The sequence below is a fragment of the Culex quinquefasciatus genome, chromosome 2 (genome assembly GCF_015732765.1).
Source record: "Culex quinquefasciatus strain JHB chromosome 2, VPISU_Cqui_1.0_pri_paternal, whole genome shotgun sequence".
Classification (NCBI taxonomy): domain Eukaryota; kingdom Metazoa; phylum Arthropoda; class Insecta; order Diptera; family Culicidae; genus Culex; species Culex quinquefasciatus.
In genome coordinates this window covers 198,003,226-198,029,750 of record NC_051862.1, presented here as the reverse complement: position 1 = coordinate 198,029,750, position 26,525 = coordinate 198,003,226, and the positions used below count along the sequence as shown (strand labels likewise).

General features: G+C 34.6%; 1 protein-coding gene across 8 annotated transcripts in view; it reads left to right on the top strand.

Moving 5' to 3' along the window:
• Positions 1 to 26,525, top strand: part of LOC6046631 (P protein) — a 156,905-nt gene that overhangs the window by 46,159 nt on the left and 84,221 nt on the right. The window contains exon 1 of one of the 8 annotated variants that reach the window (XM_038257044.1): positions 16,880 to 17,158. The exons of 6 other annotated variants lie outside the window; for them this stretch is intronic. The gene's annotated coding sequence lies outside the window, so the exon portion shown is untranslated. Of the gene's footprint in view, positions 1 to 16,879; positions 17,159 to 26,525 lie in introns of those variants that run through there. One more of the 8 variants, XM_038257045.1, reaches the window with a different exon arrangement.

Here is a 26,525-nt window from a genome sequence, read left to right as displayed (position 1 = left end):
ACTTAAAGACATCCATCTTTGTAATGATTAGTCGATTGAAGATACACATTTTGTCCTTAATCATTGATTGATTGAGAATATATTTGTATACAGAACAAACATTATTCAGAATTTTTAAGAAGATTTTTTGACGAAGGTGATGTGCCTGCTTTTGCATGCAATTTACCATCGGATTTTTTGCTATGCATTATATAATGAACTCTAACAAAAATGACTTTTTGGCGGGCATTATTTGGGATTTGGACTCATTTTAGTTGTACTCTGTTAGGGAATCATATAATAGATTATTTTTTTGTTTGTTGAGCCGTGTTTTTTCATAATTGTATATTTTATTCTACAATTTCCAAATATTTATTGGAAAACCAGCAACTTTGTCATAAAATATCACCTAGGCCAAATTCAGAACGTTTTTAGAACAATTGTTTTATGTTCAGATAGAATAAACATGTTTATCCCTTATCAGAAGATTAATATTTGAAAAATATTTGACAACATTTTTATCATTTGGAGTAACTGAAATTAAAGATCAACCAAAATGTAATTACTAGATTGTTTAAAATCATCTATCAATTGCAGTTTTGATTTTGAAATTAAAAAAGTTAATTGTAATACGATTTTTGCCTTCCTCACCTCAATGAGGAAAGGCTATAAAATCACTCGAAAAATGAACTTCTTTATTCGACCTCGTAGACCCACCTTCACGTATACATATCGACTCAGAATCAAATTCTGAACAAATGTCTGTGCGTGTGTCTGGATGTGAGTCCGTGCACCGAAAAATATGAACACGATTATCTCCGGACTGGCTTAACCGATTTGGACCGTTTTGGTCTCATTCGATCCGTCTTGGGGTCCCACAAGACCCTAGTTAATATTATGAAGTTTAGAAAAGTACTTCAAAAGTTATGCTAAAAAACGATTTTAGCTAAACTTCGGAAGATTGCAAAAAGGGTGGTTTTTGAAAGCAAACCTGTAATGCTATACATTTTTAGAAAGGTATTTAAAGCATCTTTCCAACGCGTTGAGAAGATTGAAGATCTGACAACCCCATCAAAAGTTATGAGCACTTAAGTGTTATTTATACACTTTTTGAGGCCGGATCTCAAATATTTTGATGAAAAAGTTGTCCGGATCTATCATGCGACCCATCGTTGGATAGGTAATCATATGACCTTTCCAACGAGCCCAAAATATTGAAGATCTGTCAACCCTATCAAAAGTTATAAGCACTTTAGTGTTTTTAATACACATTTTTAGGCCGGATCCAAGATATTTTGTTAAAAATAAGTGTTATTTATACACATTCCTGAGGCTGTGTATTTTATTCAATTTATGAATGCGAGGAAGGCACCAACCACCTAAAGGTGGATTAAGTAACGTTTTTTAAATTATTCTTAAAAAATTAAGAAATGGCAAATTTTTAAAAAGTTTCTTTTCAAGGTATATTTGACCAAACAAAAAAAAAAGCGAAAATGTGATTAAATTTTATTCCAAAATTTAAGATTAAAAGTAAATAGTTCATGATTTGTAACATTTTAACTGAATTACTAGAACGATTTAAAGTTGAGATTTTGAATTAAATGTGCACAGCAACCAAGGAAGTTGTTGAACAGTTCTCTGGATAGCACAAAACAATGTGTTTGATTTTTTGGTTTGTATGAAACTTTATCGATCGATCCCTTAGGTCTAAATAAGTAATGTTGCATAAATGGTTTCTCCTGTTCATAGAAAAATGCTATGTTTGAATTCGAATAAATGCAACTTGAGTAGGGATCTTGAGTAGGGATTTTTTGATCGATTTTGTGTCTTCGGCAAAGTTATAGGTTTTGACTAAGACAATTCGGAAAAATAGGTACACGTATAAAAATAAGCAATTTTTTTAATTAAATTTATCTAACAAAAGCTTGGCCTTCATACGACAGTAATGTGAAAATAAACTCCTTTTAATCTGAGTCACTGTTTTACGGGCTACTGCTATGAAGGGTTAACCTGGTGGCGCTGGAGGTAAAATCCTAACATCCTAACATTATAAATTTCCCTAACAAAAGCTGGAATTTGATAGGCTGACTTCGATTTTTTTATTTAACACTTTTAAATTTATCAAATTCAAGTTTCATTTTTTTCTAGTTATGAGTATCAAAAATTCGCCAGAAAATCTTTTCTAAAAATACAAAAGATCCTAATTTTCGATTAAATCTCTTTTTATGTACTAGTCTTGATTAAAAAGATAAAAAAATTAAACAAGAGTTTAACTTTTCAATATTCAAAATCGGAACAATAGTTTAAAAAATAACATTAATACAGATTGAAAATAAAGGACTTAATCTCGATTTTTGATTAGGTCATATAAACATATGAAAGACAATAGCTTATAGGACCTTTTCCATTTAAAATTATTTGCAGGGTCAAATCACCAAACAACCAAAGGTCGAGTCAACAATGTCTAAAACAGAAAATTGTACACCCAAAATTCCGAGTCGAGAGAATCGTTCCCTCAAAATTTATTGAGGGCTCAGAGCCAAAATCGAGAGAATAATTCTATCAACTCACACCACCATAACAAATGAGTTCATTCGTTAATTGATACAATAAATCTCCAACAAGTGTCATACATCGACATCTGACCACTCCTTTTTTTTTTGTGGGATTTAAGACTACTGCGACCATTTAGTTGATCTATTGTAGTGTACGAATTAGCCACCAAGCTGTGGTGGCCGAGGCAGTAAAGTCCTTGGGTTAGTATGTCAAAGGTCTACGGTTCGATTCCCGTAGTCGCACTTTTGGTTTTTTGTTTTGACGGATAAACTTTTTTTGCAAATGAACCTCGAGAGGATAATTCTTTCGCCCATCTCGAGCTGTGTTCTCTTTGTCCGTAAATGGTACCACTATTCTTTCGTCTCGAGGCCATTATTCTCTCGGACAACCGCTACCCAGTTTTGGGTGTAGAGAGATTGACGAGGATAAGCATTGGACAGTGTTCAATGTAGCGAAAGTAATTACCGTTGTTGTCGTAAGCTGCCATTTTAGTTCTTATAGAGGAGAAAAGCAACTCGCGACAAAATGTTGAGGCTAGGAATTTTGACAAGTATGATTTTCATAAAGTATTCGCCTCCTTTTCTCTCCCACAGAAAACCTGGGAACGAGGTAGCTGTCAAACTAGGCCAAAATGTTAAAGTCACTCACAAAATGAACTTTGAGTGATTTGAGTTCATTTCTGACGTCACGATTTTCTTCTCTATAATTGATGAGTGACTTCTTCGATGCGGTTGCGTAATTGTTGAACTGTAGATTTGAGTATTTTGATGGTGTGGAACGTCTGCTTTATTTCAATACCCAGTATAGAGGAGAAAATGGTGACGTCAGAAATGAACTCAAATCACTCAAAGTTCATTTTGTGAGTGACTTTAACAGTTTGGCCTAGTTTGACAGCTACATTGTCCCCCAGTTTTCTGTGGTAGAGAAAAGGAGACGAATACTTTATGGAAATCATATCTGTCAAAATTCCTAGCCTCAAAATTTTGTCGTGAGTTGCTTTTCTCCTCTATTGATTTTTTGAATCTTGTCATAGCTCTGTTAAGTTTCCTCAAGTATGGCCCATTCTGAGCTACAAGCTCATGTACACATCTGAATGACTGGGAGATATGTTGCGGGAAGATGCCTTTTCTTTTGCATGTCATAAGAAGTTTTTTCGGCCGAGCGTTTAATTTTTTTTAAATTATAAAATTATTTATCTATTTCTGAATATATCATCCCAAAAATAATTTTAAGAAAACACAGCAACCAAGAAAATTGTTGAACTTACAATAGTTGACACTTTTTGTGAACTAAAACATAAATATAATGAAAATGAAAATGAAAAAAATAAGAAGCGGGTTAAATTTTTGAAAATCGAATGTTGTTCAAAAGCCGTTTTTCAAGTTTTGTATAACCTTAATTCAGTTTGATACCAATTTAAAACTGATCCTAAGATAAGTTTAACTTAATTCTATTGCATAAATCAAATATTCATAATTCTAATTTTACTCGGGTTCCACCAGCGACGCCGGCGAGCTCCGATATCTGATTTACGTGACGTTGGCCACAGGAGCACCGTACATGGGTGTCAATTATTTCAAATAATGGCATCACTTTATTTATTCTCGATTTTTGTGGAAGCCATTCTTCACTGTCGCGTGCTGCGGGGTGTTATTGATTTTTTGTTTGTTTGTCATCACACTCCTCCTGGTTGCTTGTTGGCGTCAGCTGAGGAGATTCACTCTAGTGTTTGGTGGTTTTCTGGTGATTTTGTGAGTTATGATGCAGTTGCGATAATGGAAAGCACTTTAAACACGGGTATTCCAAACTTGATTACATGACTTTCATTAAAACACAATAAGCAGTAAAATTTAAATGATTCTCTTGAAATGCACTCTCGATGACCCGAACTGCCGCTGTAAAATCCAGATAACCCTAACTTACTCAGTTAAACTGTGACGAATGAACGTTGAAGACTCTCTCAAACTACCGCCATAAACTGTCGACTGACTGGCTGGGCTGGGTGGCCAGAAGAAGCCTTCCCTTGCTTTCAATGACGGTCGGGCTAATTCCATATTCGTGGCGTGGAAACGTTGTAAATTGAGTTCCACCACGTGAATGCCAATCGAAAGATTCGCCCAAGTTCCTTACTTTCGCTTTCAATCGTGAAGGACGCGCACCTTTTGCTTGTAAATTTATTCTTTGATGGTAGGATGATGAAGATGTTTTTTTTTTTAATTAAGAAATGATACATGGACATCGTTCTAAGAATACTAAACAATTTCTGTAGTTTTCAAAATGAAAATACTTTTTGTTTTCAAAATAAATAAAAAATATAAGATATTACGTTCTCAAATTCTCTCATCCAATTAATGGGAGTTTGTTGCGATTTAAGTAGAATTCTTTAGAGAGAGCCTTCGTCTTCCTGCCAGCCCGCCTAACCTACTTACCCAAATTTCCTCAGAAATCCCATTTAATTTTGAAATCACGTCGTTCAAGTATATTTTTATGTCCCTGCAATACGCTCAAATACACACACACACATACTTGCATGCAAAAGATGTAATAACATTAACGCAAAGTTACCAGCAACACCTTGGTGTAAAGTTTCCTCTCAAATTTAACGGAGCCAACACCGAAGGGTAGGCGCAGAAAATAAATCAATCCTTCTTGTTTTGTGCCTGAAGCTTTTGGAGTTCTCTGCAGCTTTCAGAGAAGGGAGGAAGTTACTCGTACCGCCACAGATGAGCTGAAGTATACGATTTTATGTAAAACGAGGGATGGATGAAGGACGTGCCTTTTGGAGTTAATTTTTTGTACGGATTTTTCTGGAATGATTTTTTAATTTTCATTTTGGTTCGGATTTAATGAGAATGATTTTTTTATGAAATACCTTCGAACACTAGTTACCTGGTTTTCAAAATTTTTAAATTAGTTTTATGACGTACCAGGTTTGAAAAATCTGGCAAAATATCGATTAAAAATCTGGAACAATCTGGCAGACCAAAATCTAACAATATTGATTAATAAATTAAAGGGAGGATATGAATTAATTAAATAGTTTGTAGAACTCAGATGGTTTACCAGGTTTTATGAATAATTTACACTATCTTAAAAATAATTTACACTTTCTTAAAAAAAAAGTTATTCTGTTTTTTTATTTTCAAATAAAATTCATTCATTTCAATCAAAAAGTTGTTGGAAATGGGCATAAGGTGAAAATTCTGACAAAATCCGTCAATATCTCTCACAGAGATGGATGAATATTTATTTTGGCTGACATTTGCAAAATCTGGTATATAGATAATTTGCCGATTTCCTTTGCATCAGTTTTTCCATGCAAGCCTCATCACAATTTTGCGGGATGTTGTATGGGACAAGAATGTATAATAAAAACTTGTGTTTCAAGACTATTTATGGGTCATTCTCCGCAAACTCACACAGCAGTTGCCCCGACCCCTCTTCGATTTGCGTGAAACTTTGCTCAAAGGGGTAATTTTAGTCCCTGATCACGAATCCGAGGTCCATTTTTCGATAACTCGTGACGGTGGGGCGGTACGACCCCTTTCATTTTTCTGGTTTTTTACTAAGACACGTGAAGAGATAGAAATTTGGTGTCAAAGGGATTTTTGTGTAAAATTTGTTGCCCGATTTGATGGCGTACTCAAAATTCCGAAAAAAAAACGTTTTTTTCGTCAAAAAAAAGTTAAAAAATAGTTTTGATATCGCTGCCATTTCCCGTTACTCAATTGTCAAAATCGTGAGATATGTCATTTTATGGGAAATTTAATGTACTTTTCGAATCTGAAATAACCCAGAAGGGTCATTTTTTCATGTAGAACAAAATTTTGCATTTTGAAAGTATGTGTTTTTTCTAACTTTGCAGGGTTACATTTTAGAGTGTAACATTGTTCTACAAAGTTGTAGAGCAGACAAAAACAAAAAAAAATGATATATATACATAAGGGGTTTGCATGTATTCTTCACGAGTTATCAGAATCTTACAAAAAAGTTTTTTGAAAAAGTTATGATTTTGACCATTTTTTACCAGTTTTTCGAATTTTTAACCCCTAAAATTCAACTTTCGAAAGTTTTTTTTTTTTTTTGAAAGTTCAGCTGATTTTGCATAAGAATGACCCCTTTAACGAATGTTGTGACTCGTGCACGTCTTGTATGTGGGAATTTTTCGAAAATAAACAACGCATAAAAGCTAAGAATAAATCAGGCAAAAAAAATAAAAAATAAACATATAAATATTGAAATAACAAGCCATAGTTTCAACATTAACATGGAAAACGTGTTTCAAATTGCATTTTACACTATTCCAGTTGTTTCGCAATCATTTGTTTTTAAAAAAATTAGCGAAAAAAATCTTTTTACGATAATTAGGGGAAATCTACCCTTTCCAATCAAACACCTATCTTCGTCATATGGAGAGTTTGATGCTCGATTAAAGCTCCAAAAATATTATTTGGGCTATAAACTTACCAGCAACAGCACCGCCTCGAGTAAGCACGCAAATGTATGCCACTTACTGGCCAAAAGATCACATTTAATGCACTTTTGATCATAATTTGTATTTTGCGAGACCACTTCTCATCATTTTGTTGGCACACACAGTGACACACGAGAATCCCTCAAACGCTTAATGAATATCGCCAAAATTAACTTTTCACTTTCGCTTACTTTTTCACGGCGCTTAAGATATGAAATTGCTTCCAACTACCGGCAACATGTTCTTTTGATCATTAGTAAGGCACTCACTTGAAGAATAATCCCGAAAAATGTAATAAATTAGCAAGCGCCATCAAAAAAACAAACGCGCCAAGTCGTTTGACGTTTCAATTTTCACTTTGCATTCCAATCGAAGGCTGAAGAAAACCGAGCGAGAGACGAAGGCAAAAAAGAACAAAGGCTGGCCGTCAACACCACCAGCAGTAGAGGTGGGCAAAACCGTTCTTTTTTGGGAGCCGCTCATTTTCGTTCGCTCTTTAAAAAGAGCCGCTCTTTTGAACGGTTCTTTCGCTCTTTTTTAAAATTTGGATTAAATGGGGTTTTTCAAGAATCATGTGATTTTATAAGTTATTTCACATTGGGCTTTTATAAATAAGGCCGTACCAAACATTTTTTGAAGTTTATTATGTCCCTCAACTCTGGCCAAAGTAGCAAAAAAATAACAAGCCATGGTATAAATATTTCAATGAAAAAAGAGTTTTAAAATGCATTTTACACATCCCCAGTTGCATTGCAATCATCAGATTTCAAAATATCGGAGTATTGATGAATCGTTTTTTAAGCCGAAAAAAAAACTTTTTGCATTACTGTGCAAACGGAATTTCACAAAAATTCAAAAATATCGATCCCAATTTTTTTAATTTTTTCAGTTGATAAGACTTCTATTTCCATTAAAATTTGGAAGTGTTTTGAAAAAAATATTGTTTTGCCCCCTGACCGAGACCGATTTTGAAGGGGAGGGGTGACATAAACTTTTAAAAATGTTTGTAACGGCCATATTTTATGAATAAAATAAATAAATCTTAAAAAGCGAAAAAATGCCCTTGAAAACCATAGGTTTTGGTGGTCTCTATGTCAAGATTTCTACTCAAAACTAAACATTCGAGTAATTGAATGGCATCCATACTGAAATCTAGGATGATGGAAAATTTGAAATTGATTTTAAAAATTGCGTTTATATCTGAAAGACTAATGCTGATATTTTATTTGGAGAAAATATTATGTGAACTCTTCTCTACATTCTAATTTAATAGATAAGGTCTATAAATGCTAAAGTTTACTCGGATAAAATGATTATTTTTTTCCGAAATTTCTCAAATATTCAGTAGATTTTTGGTAATATTTGACAAATTATGCTATTCGAAATGCTCAAATTTGTATTCCGGTATTACTTTAACACTGGAACGCCCAACGCATGTCCAACTTACACGGACGCCCAAGCCTCCCAAAAAGTTGGAACGGTAACTTCAACACGCCCGTTCTCGGGCATAACTCAACCAGTCGGGACGATTCTTGTTCCCAGTGATTTGTAAGAATGTCTAGATGATCCTAAAATTTTGCAGAACTTGTTTTGAACAAATCTGTAATTTCTGCGACCGAAAACATCGTTCCAACTTTTTTTAAACGACTGCCTCCGCGGAATTTTCGGCGAATTTTTTTTTACACGCGAAAAAAAAAGTTGGAACGATGTTTTCGGTCGCAGAAATTTCAGATTTGTTCAAATCAAGTTCTGCAAAGGTCTAGAATCATCTAGACATCCTAACAAATCACTGGAAAGAAGAATCATCTTGATTGGTTGAGTTATGCCCGAGAACCATTGAGTTGAAGTTACCGTTCCAACTTTTTTGGAGCCTTGGGCGTTGGAATGTTAATGTACAATCAGTTGTACAATGAAAAGTTTACTTCATTTTGTTTAGAAAATCATTTACTTTTGGGATTAATTTTGATAAGCATTGAAAGTTTTGAAATTGCATTTTGAAGTTTCCAAAACAAATTTAATACTACATTTTTTTTTGGAAATTCAATAACTTATATTTATAACAAAAATCATTCCATCTTGAGCCGGTTCTTTCAAAAGACCGGAATTTGAAAAAGAACCGCGGTTCTTTTTTTGTGAGCCATGGTTCGTTCGCTCTTTTCAGTGAACCGGCTCTTTGAGCGGTTCGCTCTTTTTTTGCCCACCTCTAACCAGCAGCACAGCCAGCGATGCCAGGAAACTTTCCCTATAAATGCCACTTTTCGTGAGTGTTCGTTTGAACTGTCAGCGGCAACACTCGACAGAGTGTTGGAAGAAAAAAGAACTAAGCCGATATTAGAAAAATGGGCGTGGCTCCATGCATTCGCCTCGATTAGAATACCCTTGGGATTTTTTTTTTTTTTGTTAAATGCTTGGTAAAGAAATAGAATAACTTTTAGTGAAAGTGAAAATAAACAGAAATGTTCACAAAAACTTGCTCTACTCGTTGGTGTACTTGGTTTTAGTAAAATTCAAGGGAGACTCTAGATTATCCAGCATCATTCAAACACGACCGCTTATTAGGATTAAAATGGGTAGATTTCCCCTGACATCGAAAAGTTTCAATAAATCTAAGGGTTTTTAAATTAACTCAAACATGCTTTAAATGTTTCTTAACGCAGAAGAATGCATTTTAAATTGATTTCTGCAGAATTCTTTAATTAAAATTTGTACAAGCCTTGATAACTCGAAATTATTTTGATTAAATTGTTTTTTGATTTTGAATTGCTAACGTTGTAACTTATAACCTACATTTTTTATTGATATTTTAAAGAAATACCAGCATCTCTTTTTCCTCTTGGGTACTTAGGATAAGAGAATAAGTATCTAAAGAGCACTTCAATTGTTAGTTAAAAGCAAAAAAAAAAAACATTATTAAGCAGTTGATTCGGTGTATTCATGTTTTAAACCTATTTGAATAATATCTCGAATAAAACACATAATAAGATTCTCCAAAATATGGCTACTATTGATATTTTATTGAAAGTTAAAAAAAAATCAAAAAAACTCTATTGTTAAATTTGTCATGAATAGTACATGACCTTTTTCGAATAACTTTTCGAAACTGGAACATGACTTTAGAGGACTTAACAGCATTCAAATCCTAACTTATGTTTTTGGAAGCAATTTAAAAACAAATTTGATTTGATTTGATTTGATTTTTGATATTTTACGAAAATGACTTTAGGTGGGATTTGATTGAAACGTAACCGTTTGATTCATTTTCATTTTCTTTCTCTTATTTACATGTAATCAAAGTTCAATTCCTCTCCTGAAGATATTTTCTTTGGACATTTGAGAAGCGTTTACATCAAATAAACATTCAGCAAAAACCATCCCAAAAAGTTTGCCTGCCCCAAAATTCTTCAACGTTCATCAATTTCACACCGTCAAAAGCTCCTCAAACTGCGCCCGAAGCAGTCGGTTCACAAAGTTAATGGTTTCATCAGCAAAGTTTAAGCCAACCACCCCCTCCTCTTCGGCAGGAGTCCCTCGTCTAGATCGTATGTCCCAAAACGACGAACCAATAAAAACGCACACTTGAATGCCCAGCCACCCTGCCGCGTGACGATCGTAAAACGGCTGCAACTTGAAAATGAGTTTTCGCGCCAATTGCGCTGAAATGTTCTTGAAAAAGTTATGACTGCTGGAAGCTTCCTCGGAGAGACCGTGAATTGCAACATTTTCAGCAGGTAATCATGTGGGACGACCTTTTTCCCGGTCGAGATTTTGTGTTCATTTACGAGATAATCTGGCGACTGGCGATCGATAACGCTCTCATTTGAATGAAAAACTTTTTTTTCTGTGACTGCTCGGAAGTACCCAATGCTACACCTCTAGAATGAAGCGGGGGAAATCATACCTCACCCTTAGAGTACAATAAATCTAGCTGTTTCCACTCAGAAAACCACTCGCTGGGTCGCATTTCGTCGCCATCGTGATAACTTGTCGTACGTGCATTTTGGGCCAAATTGAGTTAAGAACGCCATATTGTGCAGCTCACAATGCCTCACCTTTTGACCTTCACAGATCCCCAAAATTCGATTTCAATCCTGAGATATTCAATAAAAATCGAAAAAACTCCGTGCATTTTTGTCACTTTATATATGAAAGTAGTTTCAATCTTGTCGTGCTATCTTGTCACTCCATGAAAATTGATGTAAGTGCGACAAAAGGCCAAAGGGATTTCAGGCCAGGAAAGTCAGGATGCGTTTGTCGCACGTACAAGCTAGACTACCGTAAACATTTGTAATCATAACTCGGGACTCCAGCAACCAACTTCAACCAAACTTTGGGACAATGCACAGAATGGTCAGCCAAACAAAACGTGTTTGTTATTGTTTACATTGCGTGCTCTCGTTTTTGTATATTCAAGGTCAACCATTAAAACGCGTTTTTCTCGGAACGTCAAAATGGCGGGTGCGACATGATAGCACGACGACGTCGATTTACTAATGAGTACACATCGCACACAGAACGAGAAGAAAAAGCTTCACATCTCCAAGAGTCGCATCTCATATTAATGAACTTTACTAATTGAATTTGCTGTGAGCCGGAACTCACCGTTGAAGGGGTGGTGGGGGAAATATATGGCCGAACCCGAGCCGGTGGATTTCCACCGTATTTTCAGTCTGTACCGACCTGTTCTTCGAGTTTCAGTGTCGTCGCGTCGTGTAATGTAACCCCCTTAATTCTGTAGCATGCTGGCAAAACCCCAATCAGGGGCGACTCTTTATTTAGATCTGAAACGGAGAACACCGAGTTCTCAGCAGCCGTACGGGTGACAGCAGGTTCTTCACAGCTCAGCATCAGAAGCAGAAAGCATTATTATTTATGCAAATGAACTGTGTGTAGTGTACACATTTCGTTTTGCATCTCTTACAATTGGTTTGCATTTGCTGCAAAATCCAGATGAATCAACTAAATGAGACTGGTGGGAAGAGGGGGAGGTTGACATTTGGAACCAACCCAAGAAAATCGTTTAAAAGTTGCACTTGTCCTCAAATCGGCAAGCTGAAGCGATTGAAGAAGATGCAAACAAAGGTTGCAATCGTCACTAGCAAGCTTCTGTAAATCTAGATGGAAAAGTTCAATGGAAAACATTGGAAAAATGTCAGCTAGTTGGCGAGACAAATCGACGATCTTGAGCCTTCATTTCTCAAGCACTCAGGACTCGTTATGTTACATTTTGTCTTAACTTAACTAAAAATTAAGTTTTGAATTAGACGAATTCATTCAACTAAATTCGTCTTTAGTAAACAAGGAAAAGGATTGAAATTAGAATAAGCCAGTAGAAGCTCAACAAAGAGTAACATTTCAAGCTCTTTTTTCCACTTATTGTGTTATGACTGAAAGACAAAAGCAATAAAAAACATATTCCTCATCCTTATATGATAACGTGATAAAAAATCAAAATATCGATCAGCTCATTTATGGACCAAATGAGTCAGCTGTTTCGCTGCAAGTTTATTGGATTCCTCAGCACGCGCCTAAAACAAGCTCCTTAGCACACGCGCGCAACAAGTGGTCGCACAACATCTAAAAAAAATCAAACAACTTGTCGTGCAACACTAACAATGCGACAAATGACTAATCATCACACGACTCTTAGTGATCGTCATCAACCTCACTCCACCAGCAGCCAGAGTATCCCCCTCGATGTGGGTGAGGTGAAGAATGAAGACTAATGATGCTCCACTTCAAATACGTATGGTCCAACGTGCGCGCGCGACAATTGATGATGATTGGCAGTTACTCGACGACCGACTACTGGAAGGGGCGACAATTTTTAACCCGATGATGACAAAACGACTCATCGTTGGCAACGACGACACGGAGGAGATGGCGCGCATCTTCTCCCTTGAGTTGAGACGCGGTCTTGAAGCGGGTGGTGGGATGTAATTTTGCCCTATTGTGGGTTTATTTTGGTCAATTCAGATCAAAACGGTTTAGATTCGATTATCCGACGTTTTGAGTATCTGAAGTTCGATAAAGGTGGTAGAAACTCTTAAGAAAATTCAGCATCTCCGGTACACCAAAAAGACCCCACTCCACCAACTTCAACTCCAACATAAGTCCAAATTTCAATAACTTAATATTTTTGAAGGTTTTGAAAAGAGAATCAGAGAACAAGATTTATTTTTAAAAAATATTAACTATTTAAGGTGGGGTCTCGTGGCGCAGGGGTAGCGGCTTCGGCTGCCGATCCCGATGATGCTATGAGACGCGGGTTCGATTCCCGCCTTATCCACTGAGCTTCTATCGGATGGTGAAGTAAAACGTCGGTCCCGGTTTCTCCTGTCTCGTCAGAGGCGCTGGAGCAGAAATCCCACGTTAGAGGAAGGCCATGCCCCGGGGGGCGTAGTGCCAATAGTTTCGTTTTTTTTTAACTATTTAAAATGTGATAAATCATCTTTTATAGAAAAGTTATCTGATTAAAAAAAATTAAAGGAATGGGATCAAATATGAAATCATGTTACAATAGCTCTATTTAAAAATTATTCACCACAAATTTTAACACATTTTTGCTAGCATTTTTTTAAGCATACCTTTTTTCTTATTACAAGCAACAATATTTTGAAAATTGAAAATACTTAACAGAAATTTGTAGACAATCAAATGTTTACGAGCTTTAAATTTTGAACAAAAAATGTTTTTTTTTTTCGTTTATGTTAGTGTCACTGTTAGATTCAACAAAGTTGCTCCATCAAAAAAATTGAAACATCAACAATAGGGTCTCTTTTTTATTAAACATTCGTGCATCATCTTTTTTTTTGCAATTTTATCAGTTCATACTTAAATCTAATCTAAAATTATTGTTTTCATTATAGACCGCACATAAATTTGTATTTAAGCTTGGTACAAAATGGCATTTTTGGTTAAATTTGAGCCCAACAAATTTTGAACTATTTAAGGAAAATTACTTATTTTGGAAAAAATAACCACTAATTTCTTAAATTGGTTATGTTCTAATTAAAATGAATAAGAGATATTTTTGGTGAAATTTCTTTTTTCTAGGAAAGAATTCGGAATATTGGTGATTACTCACAATTGGGCTTAATGGTTTTTCATGCTCAAAAAAATTTCAAGAAGTAAAAAGTAATGTTAAAGATTCCCAAAATACAAGATTTCAAGGAAGTTTGAAATAAGCTGATTTTTTTAATTTTATGTTAAAATATCAGACGTCACTTTTTATGCTTAATCTTATATTATTCAACGCAAGCTATTTTTGTATTGAAATAATTGAATAGTCTTGTCTAGCAAAAATGATAAATTTGACCTGAGATTTAATTTTGGAACTATGAGGGTCTACTGAAATCCAATAAAATATTATTAAAGATGGATACAATCTGTAACAAAAATAATATCTGTAATGAAAAATATCGGAAAATTAAAATTAAAATACTATTTATGAGCCCTGATTTTTTGAACAAAAAAAGTTTTTTAAGCAATATTCAATTATTCTAGAAAAGGCCACATTTAATCTTCTTAATATTTTTTTTGTATTTCTACCTTTAACATAAAATGGGAGTCAAATGAATATTATAGTGAATGATAATATGATTGATTTTTTAAGCTTGCGTAGAAAAAAATGATAAAATTCTAATCGATAATCCAAATATTGATCTCTCAATTATTTTCTCTATTCCATTGGAATTCCCAGTCCCTTCTAACAGTTTACTTCAATTATTTAGTTCTGTATCTTGATTGCATCCTCCAACCACGATCCTTGTAAGTCATAAGCCGACTTTATTTACTCAATGTTACTTTTGAGAGATTTTTTTCTATTATTCGTTCATCAAAAATAAATGAACATATATAAAAAAAATCAAAACAAACTAATCACAATACACATGTTCAGTCAATTTAAAAAAGTTTAGCTATGGAACACTTTTTAAATGAAAACTAACATAATTTAAATAAAAAATACTTTGCGGATGAAATATTTGTTGAATGTTAAGATTTTTAAACTCTTTATTTATTGTAAGAAGTTTTCACGTTATTTTACGGAATATTCGCTTTCCATGAAAATCGTGAAAATTTCCTGAACTTATCAATTTATAATTAAATATATTTTATTTATTTAATATTTTTATTGATATCTCTGACTCCTGATACTTTTTTCTTATTATATACAGGTTCACTTTATTAAGAAAAAACTTTATCAAATATTATGTTAAATCTAGATTAAATTTGCTAAACAATCTATCCGTCCTGGGTTTCCTATGCAGATTGGACCTTTTGGAAACTATATCTAGAAATCAGAAAAAAGCTATATTTTGTTGTCATAATTTGAAATATTTTGTTATTTTCCCGATAAACTTTTTAAAGCTCAATATATCTCCTTGAATTTATTGTAATGCAAGTTAAAAAATAAAATTTTAACACTTTGTATTATCACACATTTAGATTTTTTTTACCAAATTCGATAGTTCAAAAATCGGTAAAGTTCAGATCTGAACTCCATCTCTCAAAATGAACAAAATTTTACCGAAAATCGGTTGTACGATGATCAATAATGAACACTATTACTGGTAAGTAATTTCGGTAAGTTTCTACCGAATTCGGTAGTTTTCAATTTACCGTTCAGCAGTTGAAAATTCGGTAAACTTTACCGAATTCGGTGAATAAAATCTAAGTGGGCACGATGTGTTTCGTAGAACAAACTTAAGATAAAAATCGGTAAGACTGATTTGTCACACTTAGGGGATTCTAGCGAATTCGGCATAGTTTACCGAATTTTCAACTGCTGAACAGTTTGGTGAATTGACAATTACCGAATTCTTATAAAAACTTACCGAAATTCTCGTAATGAAGTTCATTTTTGTTAATCGTACAACCGAAATTCGGTAAAATTTGATTCATTTTGACATATAGTTTACCGATCTTAACAATACTGATTTTTCAACTACCGGATTCGGTAAAAAATCTAAGTATCTTCTAAAAATCTAAGTACGTTGGCATCACGAAGACAGGATGGATTCAAATGTATGGAGAAAAGCAAGCAACAACTTTCACTTAAACACGCTGTTTTAGGATTTTTCCCGCAAAGTTATTCGCTTTCGTAATGACCAATTATGCGCTTCACAGAAAAAAAAATGGTAATACATATCCATCAAGAAATGGTGACAGATTTTGTGTCGAAAAAAGTGTGTAATATTACATCAGGAATTTGTGAGTATTCATCAGTTTTTGACGAATGCTCATCAGATTCACATTGTTACACATATTTTAGGTAATATTACTCCAAAAAGAAGTAATATTCAACCTACAAAATTTCCAAAATGAAACTTAATTTTTCTGTGTTCCTACTGTAAAAGGCTAATGCAAATGAGTAATGCTTTTCTGGATACTGTTCTGGATTTTGACACTATTCTGACCAAAAATAACATTTAAGTAGGGAAACAAACTGAAAAAAATAATTCAATGTTTAGTACCTGTCTTTGTTATCCAGCTCGGAAGATCCTGGTTGGATAAATGTTCGTTCTAAAATAATAATTCAAAAAAATAATAATTTTGCAACTTGCTCCATAAACTTCAATTATAACATTCTTGCTAAAAAAAATATGAATATCGAATGAATATAAATTGTTTCAACCAACTTATTGACAATTCCAATCTCCAACAAGCCTAAATTACATCCCGCTCCCCTACCCATAAAACTCTCCTCGCCTGCTACAACAAACCAGTCGTCATCGAGTGAAAGAGTTGTGTAGCGCGCGGACTCGGAGACTCCATGTAGCAGTCAGTGAAACAAACATAGACGGCGCGTTGAACAGCTGCCGCGACCAGAACCTCCAACTCGGCGGCGTGTTTTCATTTTACGCCCGTCCGTCGGTTGGTTGAGCCGCGCGTGGAGTTTCGCACGAAATCGCCAATACACGTCTGCGGGGCGCGATCGCGAGTTCTTTATTTTTCGGTGTGTTTTTATTTTCTTTATTTTTTTTTTCGAAATAATTGAGGTGATCAGCCGAGAGCTGGTGAGAGTTATTTTTTTGTTTGCTCCGAAAGGATGATAATTTTTCCGATGACAAATCCCCGCGTGGTCAACTGGGGTAGAGTGAAAATTTATTAGTTTTTCAGAAACGCACGTGGGCCCGGTGATAAAGAAGTGTGAGTGTTTTAGTGTGTGCAGAGTTTTGTTTTTGGGAGTTTTAAAAATAAACCGAAGGAAAAACACTATTTTTAAACTTCCCGCGTGATAATTATCGTAACCGTTTGGAAAAATGGTTCATGGTGCAGAGTGGTGTTGGTTGCGAACTCGAATAATGCACACACAAATGTGAGTGTGTGCGGAAAATAAAGGAAAATCCTGCAAAACGCAGTGGGAGGAAAATTTGTGACGTCAGGGAAGATGAGAGTCTCGCACCAATACAACAATTGCCGGAAGATTTAGCGCAGAGGAAAATCGAACAAAATGTATGGAAATCTATGTTTACATCGGTGATCTGTACCGGTGTGGCGCGGAAAATGAGACGCGAAAAGCTGCGCGTGGAAAACCGCTGACTGAGCTCTGCTGTGCTGTTGATGTAGTTGGATTTAGGTTTTGACGTGTGATTTCAAGCTGGCCAGGAGCTGGGTATGACACGCGGAAGCATGTTCGAAAATATCTCTCCAACTTCTCGATGATTGATTGATTTTGAACAAGGTCATTTCACGTGTTTTTGATGCGTTATTTTGAGATTTTTTGTGATTTTATGATAAATTTATTTATAGCTCGACTTATTTTTATAGTGTTATGCATATCCTTTGAAAGTCCCAAAAGTAAAAACAGAGGAAATTATTTTCATAGCTATATGGATTTTTCATATGAAAACGTTTCGTTATTTCCTTTTTGTTTTCTTTTTAAAGGAAGTCATTGTATCAAAACAGATTCCTTGAACATGTATTAAACCTACAAGAACAATGAGATATTGGAACAACCGAATAATAACAACTGTTTAAAGTTTAAACAGTTCAGCATTTGCGATACCATACCGGGCAAACCTTTGGTGGTTAAAAATAAAGCGATCGAATTGAAATTTACAAAACATGCAATTGGAGAAGAATAATTATAAATCTAAAACACACCAAGATTTAACTTTTTTCATGATTTGTATTTCAAAATATGGACTTGGCTGGGACTGACTACCATCAAAAGTGCTTTGTAAACAATTTCGAAAAAGTCTGTTCATCTAATCAATTTCAGTCTAAAAGTAAGCAAATAGAATTGATTATACTTTAAAACATGATTTAAAAATTAATAAATTTACTTAAAATTGCTGTGCTATATAAATCAGAAGATTTTTTTATTTCAATTACGCCTAAAACTTGTACTTCTTCATAACATCTGAGTATTTTTCTACGATTTCGATTTTTTTTTCTTGAATCAAAATTTTCATTTAATAATTTAGAGGAAACTTTGTCCATGCCAAAACAAGCAATTTTGCATCATTCGTTTTTCTATACAAGTCTCTATACAAATTAGGGTTCACAAAATGTAAATATATTTAAAAAACGTTTTTAATTAACTTTTTATCACTCAAAGCTAATTTCCCAAAATATATATCTTTGAATTTACGATTTTTTATATGCTTTAGGAGGCAAAAAATAACATCTTATGAGCCATAGTGCGAGGTACTTGCAAAACTGGTATAGGAGACATGAATTTTGGAACAAAAAAAAATGGTAAATATCAAAAACCCGGACAAACAAATTATTGAGAGGAATTTTCAAATTTTAAACCGAAAAGTTCTCTAGAGTTTGTTTAAAAAAATGTTGTTAAATTATAGCTACTTTAAGACGATTTTTTTGCAGTTGAAATATATTTCTTGATAGAAATTTTCCTAAATTTTGTGTCTGGCACTTTGAAAATCAGCCAATTTTCTTCTCAGATACAGCCTTACAGATAATTCGAATCGATTAAAAATGATTTTTTTATTAGCCTGTAATTTTGAACTGATGTCTCAGAATATTGGTTTTATTTTCATTAAAAAAAAAAGTTTCTTAAAATGCTCTGATCTTTTGAATAAAAATTGCTAAAAATATATAATTTAGTCTACATTATAAAATAAGTTCAGAACTTTAAAACATTTTGTTTAACATCGAATGTTTACTTTCATGTCATATTATCAATATTTTGAAATTTTAACAGAATTTACAAGACAATTTTTAATTTGTATTTTTTAGCTTCAAAATTTTCAAAATCAGGCTAGATTTTTTTAATATGTTGTCTTGTCAAAATTTCTTAAAAAAAACTAACTTAATCCACCTATGTGGTTGATGCCTTCCTCACTTGTTACCAACAATGGGTAATATGAGTGGTTTGGACACATATTTCAGCTATTTTTTTTAGGTCCAGAAAAATAAGTACACAGATATAACTTAAGTTGTCATAACTCGAGACAGGGTTGCCAGATCTTCAATCATGTGGACTCGTTGGAAAGTTCTTTCGATTACCTAACCAACGATGGGTCCGATGATGGATCCGGACATAGTTTACATACATTTAAGTGAGATCCGGCTTCAAAAAAGTACATAAATATCACTTAAGTGGTCATAACTCGAGACAGGTTTGCCAGATCTTCAATTATGTGGACCCGTTGGAAAAGTCTCTCGATTACCTAACCAATGATGGGTAAGATGATGGATCCGGACATCGTTTACATACATTTAAGTAAGATCCGGCTTCAAAAAAGTACATAAATATCACTTAAGTGGTCATAACTCGAGACAGGGTTGCCAGATCTTCGATATTGTGGACTCGTTGGAAAGGTCTCTTGATTACCTAATCAACGATGAGTTGGATGATGGTTCCGGACATCGTTTACATACATTTAAGTGAGATCCGGCTTCAAAAAAGTACATCAATATCACTTAAGTGGTCATAACTCGAGACATGGTTGCCAGATCTTCAATTATTTGGACTCGTTGGAAAGGTCTCTCGATTATCTAACCAATGATGGGTCGGATGATTGATCCGGACATCGTTTACATGCATTTAAGTGAGATCCGGCGTCAAAAAAGTACATAAATATCACTTAAGTGGTCATAACTCGAGACAGGAATGCCAGATCTTCGATGTTGTGGACTCGTTGCAAAGGTCTCTTGATTACCTAACCAACGATGAGTCGGGTGATGGTTCCGGACATCGTTTACATACATTTAAGTGAGATCCGGCTTCAAAAAAGTACATACATATCACTTAAGTGGTCATATCTCGAGACAGGGTTGCCAGATCTTCAATTATGTGAACTCGTTCGAAAGGTCTCTCGATTATCTAACCAACGATGGGTCGGATGATGGATCCAGACATCGTTTACATGCATTTAAGTGAGATCCGGCTTCAAAAAAGTACATAAATATCACTTAAGTGGTCATAACTCGAGACAAGGTTGCCAGATCTTCGATGTTGTGGACTCGTTGGAAAGGTCTCTTGATTACCTAACCAACGATGGGTCGGATGATGGATCCAGACATCGTTTACATGCATTTAAGTTAGATCCGGCTTCAAAAAAGTTGGGTTGCCAGATCTTCGATGTTGTGGACTTGTTGGAAAGGTCTTTTGATTACCTAACCAACGATGGGTTGGATGATGGATTCGGACATCGTTACATGCATATAATTGAGATCCGGATATATGTGAAAACACATTTTTATACATAACTTTTGAACTACTTATCGAAACTTCAATCAATTCAATAGCGATGTATGGGACCCTAAACCAAGTCGAATGCAACTGGTTCGATCAAAATCGGTTCAGCCAGTGCTGAGAAAACTTGGCAAGATTTTTGAACACATACATACATACATACACACACACACATACACACACACAGACATTTGTTCAGTTTTCGATTCTGAGTCGATATGTATATATGAAGGTGGGTCTTCGAGCTTTTAATAAAAAGTTCATTTTTAGAGCAGGATTATAGCCTTACCTCAGTGAGGAAGGCAAAAATATTGATGAAAAGAATACAAATTTCGAGAAAAATTTTCAACCATTTTAATCTCATACATTTTAACATTCCATTGATTTTAAAAACTTTTCAGCAATTTGGTAATCGAAAGCCTACAATTTGATATGATTTTAAAAAGAATACTTTTTATTTCAAATAACCTTCACTGTTTGCCCTTTCATGCATGGCTTAACAACAATGAGTCGGTGCCAACCAAACCCCAACTCATCGGGTGGAATTTCAATAACTGCATTGTACCCAAAAGAAGCTATTTTGCATCATTCGTTTTTGGTCACACAAACTTGTAAACGTATGACGCTTCTGTAACTTGAGAAGAGATTTTCTGATCGATTTGGTGTCTTCTGTAATGTTTAAGGTCAAAGTCCTGTTGAGGAGGAAAGGTACACGTTTACAAAAAAAAAAAACCTATTTTTGATTTTTTCTGATATGTTTTAGGAGACTGAAAAGACATCTTCTGAGCCATAGTGCGTGATGGTGATAAAACTGGTTTAGGAGATATGAATTTTGGAAAAAATATAAATTAGTATCTAAAATCTGGACAAACACATTATTTAAAGTTATTTTCAAATTTAAAATCGAAAAACTCTTTAATTTTTTTAGATATTAGAGCAATTCCAGCCCAAAACAGGAATTTTTCAGGTACTTTTTTCTCGACCCTCTCCGATTTCAATGAAACTTTGTAGACATGTTATCCTACGCTTATATAAGCCATTTTTGTGCGGTTTTAAAAATAAAAATGTTGAAAAAATAGGTTTTTTGATGGTTTTTGGCAATTTCTATATGACAGACTTAATTTTTCAGTCTCGTAAATATTTTTACCGGAAAGCTCGTCAAATTTCCCATAAGTTTGTCTTTGACAACATTTAAATTGGATGTATGAGCTTATCTGCAAGCTCATACATCCAATTTAAATGTTAATTACATTGCTCATAATTGAAAACATCATATTTTTTCAGTGTAGTATAGTAACCTGGATAATAAATTAGCTTATATCTGTAAGCCCATACATCCAATTGAAATGTGGTCAAAGACAAACTTATGGGAAATTGGACGAGCTTTCCGGTAAAAATATTTACAAGACTGAAAAATCAAGTCTGTCATATAGAAATTGCCAAAAACCATCAAAAAACCTATTTTTTCTACATTTTTATTTTTAAAACCACTGTAACTTCACAAGGATTGGTCTTAGGACAACGTTCAATAGGAGACGTTTATGTAAAATTGTCTGGAGAATCGATTCCCGTATTCGGTTTTTGAAAATTTTGACGTTTAGAGCACTTTTCAAAAAAACAGTTTCAGTAAATGATTTTTGTATTTTTTTAGGTGAGTTGCTCCATCCTGCATTTTTCGTGAGTCTTTTTGTAACATCTTAGGCTATCTTCACAAAAATTTTGAACGAAAAAAAATCGTGGGCTCCCCCTCAAATTTGACTTTTAAACTTAAAAATCAAAAAATCTCATAAAAGTTGGGTGTTTTTTTCTTTCAGTGTATTTGTATCGAAAAGCTCGTAAAATTTCCTACAAGTTTGTCTTTGACCACTTTTTGATACGATGCAACGGCTTCGAAATACAGAAATATTTAAATTCCGAATTACAAAAATATTTAAAACACTTACGCCCTTCTCAAATGTCATTATCGAGTGGAACTGGCTCCATATACACAAAAATGGCTTATATAAGCGAAGGATAACATGTCTACAAAGTTTCATCGAAATCGGAGAGGGTCGGGTACAACCGATTCCCTATTTGGCATGGAATTGCTCATTATTAAATTATAGCTTCTTTAAGACGATTTTTTTTGCATTTTATAAATAATTCTTGATGGAAATTTTCCAAAATTTCATCTCTGGAACTTAGAAAATCGGTCAATTATCTTCTCAGATGCAGCCTTACATATAATTCAAATCGATTAAAACATTTTTTTTAAGTGATTGGCTTCATTAGCCAGTTATTTTGAACTGACGATATCTTTTGATTTTCTTAAAAAAAACTTTTTCGAAATGTTCTGATCTTTTCAATTTAAAAAATCAAAAAAAAAAGTATAATTTGGTCTACATTATGCAATAAGTTCAAAGCTATGAAAAATCTATAGACATTTATTTACATTAAAATTATTTTTAACATCGATTGTTTACTATCATTAATTTATCTATATTATGCAATTTTTCAGAGTCAATTTATAAAACTTTTAACTTAAAAAATGTCAAAATTGGTCAAAACGTTTTTTTAAACGGTGTTCTGTCAATAATTTTTAAAATTTAATTGATAAAAAGAATAAAAATTTCGATCGAAAGTAATGGGTACTTTTTATTTCAAATAACCTTAACTGTTTGCCCTTTCATGCTTGGCTTAACAACAATAAGTCGGTGCCAACCAAACCCCAACTCACCGGGAGGAATTTCAATAACTGCATTGTACCCAACAATGTTTTTATTGTGGGCAAATTAGTGTTTGCAAAATTTTTTTCTTTTAAGATTTTTGGTCCTTACCTGGCCACAGCACCTTATAAAAATAAGCCATGAATAAAAAAAAAAGGTTTTTATTGTTTGATTTGAGAAGAAAAAAATCTCATGAGTGCTTCCTATCGACCTGATCACAAATTTAGAAAATCTAACCTAAAAGAAAAAAACATCAACAAGTGTTTAAACATTCTTAATGTCTTTGAAAAAAGTATAAAATAGCATTTGAAAATTGTTTGAAACTTTTGGTAATTATTGTTATTTTTACTGTTTTATTATCAATTTTCTTTTTTTGTTTAAATTGGTATGAAACAACTTTTTATGATTTGCTTTATTATGTCCCATGTGAATTTGATCGACTAATCTAAAAATTACTTCAAATAACAAGAAAAATCGAGCAATACACACTTCAAAAAGCACATGCAAGTTGTTGGAATCTGAGTGCTTCTGTTTACAATCACGCTCATTTACAGTATTGCATAATGAACTAGGAATTCCTTTCAGATTAGAATTGTCACATTGTAAAGATCAACTTTTTTTTAGAATAATTAGATTTTTTATCCCATTTTTTAAGATTATCATCAAAATATCTCAAAACGTCCTATACTTACAATATTGAAAAAAAAATGCTTAAATATAAAAACAGCAGCAGCATGTTGACAATGATGGTCACATGTTCCCAAAGGTTAATGTGACGAAGTCTGCTGCCTAGTTCCACAATGAGTCGAGTAGTGTAACCAATTTACATAAAGTGTCCTCCACCACGAAACTACAATAAAACTCAATATAGTAAAAAAAAGTCAAACCAATTTGCAAAACCCGCGCCAAGTCGCCCATAATTTCCGCGCATCGTTTTTCCGGCACCCGCAAGTTGAAGGTCGAGCCATTGGCGTCCGTTTTTTTTTTGCCCCAACTTTCGAAAAAATGTAAATCCTTCACTCGAACGCGTAGCTTCCCTTAGCAACACTGAACGACTACCTACCCCGCCAACCGCCATGTGCGAAATGGATATTTAACAATCAAGCCGCACTTTGGTTTTGTTGGTTTGTTTTTGCGCCGTTGTTGTCTACTCACACACTATGTGGTAGACAAACAGAGCAGTGCAAAAAAAGAGTAAATCATCCATTGATAGTGATGTTACCATCGCGCCCAAGAGTGGCCTAACGATTATTGCGCGGGTGCTACAGAAATTATTGGTTGCGATTGACAAAACCAACTGGCAGCGGCAGCAGCGATGACTTATCTATATAAACCGGCCAATTATAGTGGCTGTGACTGACTGGTTCAAGTGGATTGAGTTTCTGCCCCTCGCGGGGTTAAGTTCAGTGACGCGAAAACGTAACGTTGAGCGAATTGCAACTGTCAAAATTGAAAAGAGACTTGCGCTGAGTTCAAGCGACGAACCGAGTCTTCGTTGGGAGCGGTTTTGTAAAATCTTGTTTACTGAAGCGCTGCCAAATGTTTTTCGATACTAGTGCATCGATAGGCCAATTTGTGAGTTCTGCCGAAGCACGTCTGGCCACTTCTTCCGATTCACAATAAGGTTCGGGCAGACGTGCGTGCCGAACTTAATAGCAGTGGGGATATAAATTTGTGAGGAGTATTTTTTTAATGCAAGTCATTAGAGACACGTGTGCGTGAAGTCGAATTTTCGTAGGGTAAGCAATTTAAAACATTTTAAGAATTAAAGATTTGAGTTGACAATCTGGGTGGTCCAAAAATAATCATCACAGTTTTTTAGGGCCAGTGGGTTTGAAAATCTTCCAGACCAATCCATTGAACAAACGTAAATAACGTAAATTCTCGTTTGTTTGAACAATTGTGAAAACAGTTGCGTTTATTTGACGATGAATCAGTCAACTACAGTCTAACGTTTTGTTCTCCAGCTATATTTGGACCAACCAACAAACTGCGACAATCAGTAACATAAAATTCGACCGTACCGTTTTGACGCAGTTGTGAAATCCGTTCAAAAACGCCCCTTTAGAATGTGTTCACGCTTTGAACACCTGGCAAATCAATATAATCAGTTTAATTACACCCTACTTTGTTCACATATTTCATGAATGGACAGCGGGCTAGTTTTACCATACTCTTGTGAACTCGCGCGCGCGCACATACCTAATTGTCCCCACTGAATGCTTTCTAATTATCACCTCAGGGGTGGGCTCGAGTTGTCCCGGGCAAGCTAGGAAGCTTGGTCATAATTTGACTGAATTATCACCGTTAAATAGTGGTTTGGGGTGATTTTCATAAGTGGACTTTAACTTATTGCAACTTGTCAAAGCAGGAACAAAGTATTGATTTAGAGGTGTTAAAACTTTTTAAATCGCAATACGTTAAGATATTCGTAAAGTCATCGTCCAGATCAAAAATTATGCGTCGTAAAACGAGATATGCTTTGCAGAATCACGTTTGAGAAGGCTTCATTAATCGGTCATTGAAGCAGAACCGGTCCAGCTAGAACCTCGATTGGCTGCTGGTCTTAAGATTAAACCTGTGTTTATGGAACTCCTTGCCCGAGACATTCCTCGATGATGATACATTTCGCAAAAATCGTTGCTTTGATTGTTTGGCGGTGGTATTTCTGGACCTGGAAAATCCCGTGAAATAACCGCTGCTAAAAATAATCTCACCTGAGAGAGCGCACAACACGACACATAACCGGTATTTGCTGGACGAAAGCAAAAATTACCTCCAAACGAAACTTGGAACGGCACACATAAATCATGCAGCTGCAGCTTGCTTGCTGCAGGAAGTCCAAATTGTGAAGCACGAAGCCTTTGGGGCCGAGTTCTCGTTAGCAGATCGCAGATATGTCAATGAACCTTGTCTAATGTATTGGAAGGGGGGTAGGTCATTTTACCGAAAGCCTACCACTAAATCACAAACTTCTTTGGGATTCAAAAATCGGTAAAAACACACTCTTTTGAATGTCTGTTTCCCACAAAAATTACAATTCTATAAACATTAGATTTTATATAAAGCCATTTCACCAAAAAATTCATTCCTGTTGAATAACAGATATTTGAACCAGGACTATACGTAAAAATTGTTCGGTAAA